Below are 6847 nucleotides of genomic sequence, written 5' to 3'. Positions count from 1 at the left end.
ATGGCCTCACAATTCCACATGGCTAGGGAGGCCTCAGAATTATGGCAGAAGACAGAAGGCACACCTTACATGGTGGCAGAGAAGAAAGAATGAGAGCCAAGTGTAAGGGGAAACCCCTTATAAAACCATCAGATCACATGAGATTTATTCACTACCATAAGAATAGTATGGGGGAAACGGTCCCCAACATTTAATTGTCTCCCACCAGGTCCCTTCCATAACACATGGGAATAATGGGAGCTACAATTCAAGATGAGATTTTGGTGGAGACACAACCAAACCATATCAATGGTGAACTGCAGGAGAGGAGACCCCAGTGATGGGGTGAAAGAAGTCTCCAAAAACTCTACAAATGAAGAAGAGTATAACTAACCCAATGGAGCTGAAAAACACAGCATGAGAATTCCACAATGCAATCACAAGTATCAGTAGCAGAATAGACCAAGCAGAGGAAAGAATATCAGAGCTTGAAGACTATCTTTCTGAAATAAGACAGGCAGACAAGAATAGAGAAAAAAATGAAAATGAATGAATAAAATCTCTGAGAAATATGGAATTATGTAAAAAGACTGAACCTATGACTGATCAGGGTACCTGAAAGAGATGGGGAGATCAGAACTAAGTTGGAAAGCATACTTTAGGACATCATTCAGGAGAACTTCCCCAACCTAGAAAAACAGGTTAGCATTCAAATTCAGGAAATCCAGAGAACACCAGTAAGATACTCCATGAGAAGTTCAACCTCAAGACATGAATCATCAGATTCTCCAAGGTCAAAATGAAAGAAAAAATGTTAATGGCAGCAAGAGAGAAAGGCCAAGTCACCTACAAAGTAAAGCCTATCAGATTAACAGCAGATCTCTCAGTGGAAACCATACAAGCCAGAAGAGATTGAGGGCCAATATTCAACATTCTTGAAGAAAATAATTTCCAAACCATAATTTTATATCCTGCCAAAGTAAGCTTCATAAGCAAAGGAGAAATAAGATCCTTTTCAGATAATTAAATGCTGAGCAAATCTGTCACTGTCAGGTAGGCCTTTCAAGAGCTTCTGAAAGACGCTCTAAATACAGAAATGAAAAACTGTTACAAAAAGCACACTGAAGTACACAGATCAGTGAAACTATGAAGCAACCACATAAACAAGTCTGCAAAATAATCATTTAGCATCATGATGACAGGATCAAATTCACACATGGCAATATTAACCTTAAATGTCAATAGGCTAAATGCAGGAGAATCGCTTGAACCCGGGTTGTGGAGGTTGCATGAGCCACAATCATGCCACTGCACTCTAGCCTGGGCAACAGAGCGAGATTCCATCTCAAAATAATAAATAAATAAATAAATAAATAAATAAATAAATGTCCAATTAAAACACACAGACTGGCAAGCTGGATAGCGTGGAGACCCATTAGTATGCTGTCTTCAAGAGACCCATCTCAGGTGCAAAGACACATATAGGCTCAAAATAAAGGGGTAGAGGAAATTTTAACAAGAAAATGGAAAACAGAAAAAAGCAGGGGTTGCAATCCTAGTTTCTCACAAATAGACTTTAAACCAACAAAGACAAAAAAAGTCAAAGAAGGGCATTACATAATGGTTAAGGGTTCAATTCAACAAGAAGAACTAACTATCTTAAATATATATGCATCCAACACAGCAGGAGCACCTCGATTCATAAATCAAGTTCTTAGAGACCTACAAAGAGACTTAGTCTCCCACACAATAATAGTGGGAGACTTTAACACCCTACTAACAATACTGGACAGATCATCGAGACAGAAAATTAACAAAGATATTCAGGACCTGAACTCAGCTCTGGATCAAGTGGACCTGATAGATATCTACAGAACTTTCCTCCTAAAAACAACAGAATATACATTCTTCTCATCATCACATGGCACTTACTGTAAAATTGATGACATATTGGATGTAAAACACTCATCAGCAATTCTTTGAAGCTAATGACAACAAAGAAACAATGTACCAGAATCTCCACCCAGAATCTCTGGGGCACAGCCAAAGCAGCGTTAAGAGGGAAATTTATAGAACTAAATGCCCACATCAAAGAGCCAGAAAGATCTCAAGTCAACAACCTAACATCACAACTAAAAGAACTAAAGAACCAAGAGCAAACAAACCCCAGTGCTACAAACACAAGAAATAACCAAGATCAGAGTAAAACTGAAGGAGATTGAGACACAACAAACCCTTCAAAAAATCAATGAATCAAGGAGCTGTTTTTTTCAAGAAAATTAATAAAATAGACCACTAGCTGTACTAATAAGGAAGAAAACCAAATAGACACAATCAGACAAAAGAGGGGTATCATCACTGACCCCACACAAATACAAACAACCATCAGAGAATATTAGAAACACCTCTATACACATGAACTAGTAAATCTAGAATAAATATATAAATTTCAGGACACATACACCCTCCAGAGACTGAACCAGGAGGAAATTGAATCCCTGAATAGGCCAATAACAAGGTCAGAAATTGAGGCAGTAATAAAGAGCCTACCAACCAAAGGAAAAAAAGAAAAAACAGCACCAGATGAATTTACAGCTGAATTCTACCAGAGGTACAAAGAAGACCTGGTACCACTTCTACTGAAACTCCTCCCTAACTCCTCCCTAACTCATTTGAAGAGACTAGCATCATCCTAATACCAAAACCTGGCAGAGACACAACAAAAAAAGAAAACTTCAGGCCAATATCACTGATGAACAGTGATGCAAAAATCCTCAATAAAATACTGGCAAACCAAATCCAGCAGCACATCAAAAAGTTTACCTGCCACAATAAAGTTAGCTTCAGCCTGGGATGCGAGGTTGGTTCAACATACGCAAATCAATAAATGTAATTCATCACATAAACAGAAGTAAAGACAGAAACCATATGATTATCTCAATTGATGCAGAAAAAGGCCTTTGATGAAATTCAATTTCCCTTTATGTTTTTATGTCAAACACTCTCAATAAAATAGGTATTAATGGAACATACCTCAAAATAATAAGCCATATATGACAAACTCACAGCCAATATCATACTGAATGGGCAAAAGCTGGAAGCATTCCCCTTGAAAACCAGCATAAGACAAGGACGCCCTCTCTCAACACTCCTATTCAACATAGTATTGGAACATCCGGCCAGGGCAATCAGGCAAGAAAAACAAAATTAAAGAATATTCAAATAGGAAGAGAGGAAGTGAGGTAGTCAAATTATCTGTGTTTGCAGATGGCATGATCCTATATCTAGAAAACCCCTTTGTCTCAGTCCAAAAGCTTCTTAATCTGATAAACAACTTCAACAAAGTCTCAGGATACAAAATCAATGTGCAAAAATTGCTAGCATTCCTATGTACCAACAGCTGGCAAACAGAGAGCCAACTCATGAATGAACTCTTGTTCAAAATTGCTACAAAGAGAATAAAATACCTAGGAATATAGCTAACAAGGGAAGTGAGGGACCTCTTCAAGGAGAACTACAAATCACTGCTCAAAGAAATAAGAGAGGACACAAATAAATGGAAAAACATTCCATGCTCATGGATGGGAAGAATCAATATCATAAAAATGGCCATGCTGACCAAAGTAATTTATAAATTCCATGCTATTCCCATTAAACTACCATTGAAATTCCTCACAGAATTAGAAGAAAACTATTTTAAAATTCATATTGTACCCAAAAAAAAGGAGCCCATACAGCCAAGACCATCTGAAGCAAACAAACAAACAAACAAAGTTGGAGGCATCACATGACCTGACTTCAAACTATGCTACAAGGCTACAGTAACCAAAACAGCATGGCAAAAAACAGACACATAGACCAATGGAACAGAACAGAGAACTCAAAAATAAGACTGCACACCTACAACTATCTGATCTTTGACAACTTTGACAAAAACAAGCAAGGGGGAAAGGATGCCTTATTGGCATGGGCAAAGATTTCATGAGAAAACTTCCAAAAGCAATAGCAACAAAAGCAAAAATTGACAAGTGGGGTCTAATTAAACTAAAGAGCTCCTATACAGCAAAGAAACTATCATCAAAGTGAACAGACAACCTACTGAATGGAAGAAAATTCTTGCAACCTAATCATCTGACAAAAGTCTAATATCCAGTGTCTACAAGGAACTTAAATTCACAAGAAAAAACAAACTATCCCATTAAAAAATGGGCAAAGGACATTAACAGACACTTCTCCAAAGAAAACATTTATGCAGCCAACAAATGTATGAAGAAAACCTCAACATCACTGATCACTAGAAAAATGCAAATCAAAACTACAATGAAATACCATCTCACACTGATCCGAATGGAGATTATTAGAAAGTCAAGAAACAAGATGCTGGTGAGGTTTGGGGAAAAATGAACACTTTTACACTATTGGTGGGAGTGTAAATTAGTTCAACCATTTGGAAGATAACGTAGCAATTTCTCAAAGACCTAGAGGCAGAAATACCATTTGACCCAGCAATCCCATTACTGGGTGTATACCCAAAGGAATAGAAATCATTCTATTATAAACATGTATGCATGCATATTTTCATTACAGTACTATTCACAATAGCAAGGACATGGAATCAACCCAAATGCTCATCAATGATGGACTGGATAAAGAATATGTGGTATATATACACCGTGGAATACTATGCAGCCATAAAAATGAAGGAGATCGTATCTTTTGCAGGGACATGGATGGAGCTGGAGGCCGTTATCCTCAGCAAATTAACACATGAACAGAAAATCAAACATCACATATTCTTTCTCACTTATAAGTGAGAGCTGAATGAGAGCACATGGACACATGGTGGTAACAATACACACCAGGGCCAGTCAGAGGAGCTGGGAGAGGGAGAGCACCAGGCAAAATAGCTAATGGATGTTGGGCCTAATTCCTGGGTGATGGGTTGATGTGTGCAGCAAACCACCATGGCACACGTTTACCTATGTGATAAACCTGCACATCCTGCAAATATATGCAGGAACTTAAAAGTTGAAGAAAAATAAAACTCAACAAATGTGCCCCACACAGTGTGGATATCAACAATTGACAACACCAGTCAAATAACATATACAACATATACGCCTCTCACTTCTCATCTCCCAACCTTTTCCTAACTTCAACCCTGGAAGAACAAGATGCATCCTAGTAAGTAGAACAAGAGAAAAACACAGGTTGGGAATATTGGAGTTACGGGGAAGGATTGTCTACACATCAATTCCTATGTAGGCTGACTCAGAAGTTTACATCTTCCACATGATCTGCCCAGGTTAAAAACTTCAAGGACAGTGGCCATGTCAGACCAGGAGAACAAAACAGGAGACTCTTCCAAACTTGAGAAATCAAGTTGTATCACTAAATTTATATCAAGCTTTGAGTTTGCTGGGATTTCATGATAGAGTAGCACTAAGAGAGGAGATACACACATCACTTGGCAAGAGGAATGAGCGATGTGAAAAGAACCTAGATCGGCTGGACCCTCTCAGGAAAAGACAGGACCAGAATGCCATGTTTTCTTCTCAAGAAGGCTCTTTCTGCCTATCTACCCCTAGGTCCTATGAAGCAAAGAAAAATAATTTACCCTAAACAACCTAACAGGCATGAATTACCAAGCAGGCAAAGTATTGGCCATTATCTGAATTCAGTAGACACACAGTGTCTGACAATATTAAATATCCTTTCAGCCTGATTTAGTGTGTCTTTAGATGAATTAATACATTTTAAATGCTGAGAAATGTGTCTGACAAAGGGTACATTCTCAATAAGTATTATGATTATTATGAAAAAATAATCAAGTTCTGTATAAAAAATTTAAATTATCTGATGGGTGATTTTGTTCACTGCTTATATTGACATTGAGGTGTGATGCAATTTCTATTTTGTTAAACAATAATTGCCTTTGTTTCAGTCCCCTGAGAAAAGAGTATGTGTGTGTGTGTGAGTGCATGTGTGTGCGTGTGTGTAGCATAAAATTTCAAATAATTACTGAAATAAATAAAATTAAACCATATTATCACAACAGAACCTATAACTCTGCAAGGTAGAGACTGTTGTATTACTGTGTATTACTGTGAAAGCCACATGAGATATGGACTTTAACATCATAGCTCAAAGCCACCTATTTTTTCCCTAGTAATTGCACATTTAAAATAACCACGAAAGAGTCGATATAAAGTAAGGCAAGCTGGAAAGAGCTTGACTATCTGTAATGGGAAGCCCAGGCATAATAACCTTAGGCAGTGAGAAGTGATCTGAAACAAGAAGACTGCAGCGTTGCCGAAATAGACTTGGCTGCAGGTAATTGACAGTCTACAGCTAATCACAAGTTTTCAGCAACTAAACCCAACTCTATTTAGAGTCTCCTTTCCCCAAGAAGGATCTAAACAGAGAAACTTCTAATGGCTGCCTGCTCTTGTAGGGGCAGCTTCCAGCAAATGGGCAGTGCCAGGACAAAAAGTCTAATAGAGGTGCATTATGGACTCATTCATGTGGATTTGCTCTTCCACTTGGTTTGCCAAAACCAGTAAGAAAAACCTCTTGGAAACCTCAGGTTTATCCTTGCAATTGAGATCAGACTTATCTAAATAAAGGAAAAAAATGGCACTGATTTATTTAGTACTACTCATTTTTAGAAAAGTTACATAATAATCAGCATAGTCACCTCTTCCTGGCAGTTTGGAAAAATTTCTAAGATGCCAGAAATTCAAGTTCACAGAAACAGAACTTCCTAGAAACCTCACATTCAGGAAACTAAATATCTCCTACTTCGGTCTAAGAGGTGAGTAATGTGGGAATAGGGAAGGGTCTAAGGTGCCAGCCACTGCTAGACTTA

The sequence above is a fragment of the Mandrillus leucophaeus genome, unplaced genomic scaffold, assembly GCF_000951045.1.
Source record: "Mandrillus leucophaeus isolate KB7577 unplaced genomic scaffold, Mleu.le_1.0 Scaffold560, whole genome shotgun sequence".
NCBI classification, from domain to species: domain Eukaryota; kingdom Metazoa; phylum Chordata; class Mammalia; order Primates; family Cercopithecidae; genus Mandrillus; species Mandrillus leucophaeus.
The sequence above is the reverse complement of the archived record's forward strand: the minus strand, read 5'-3'. Positions refer to the sequence as shown.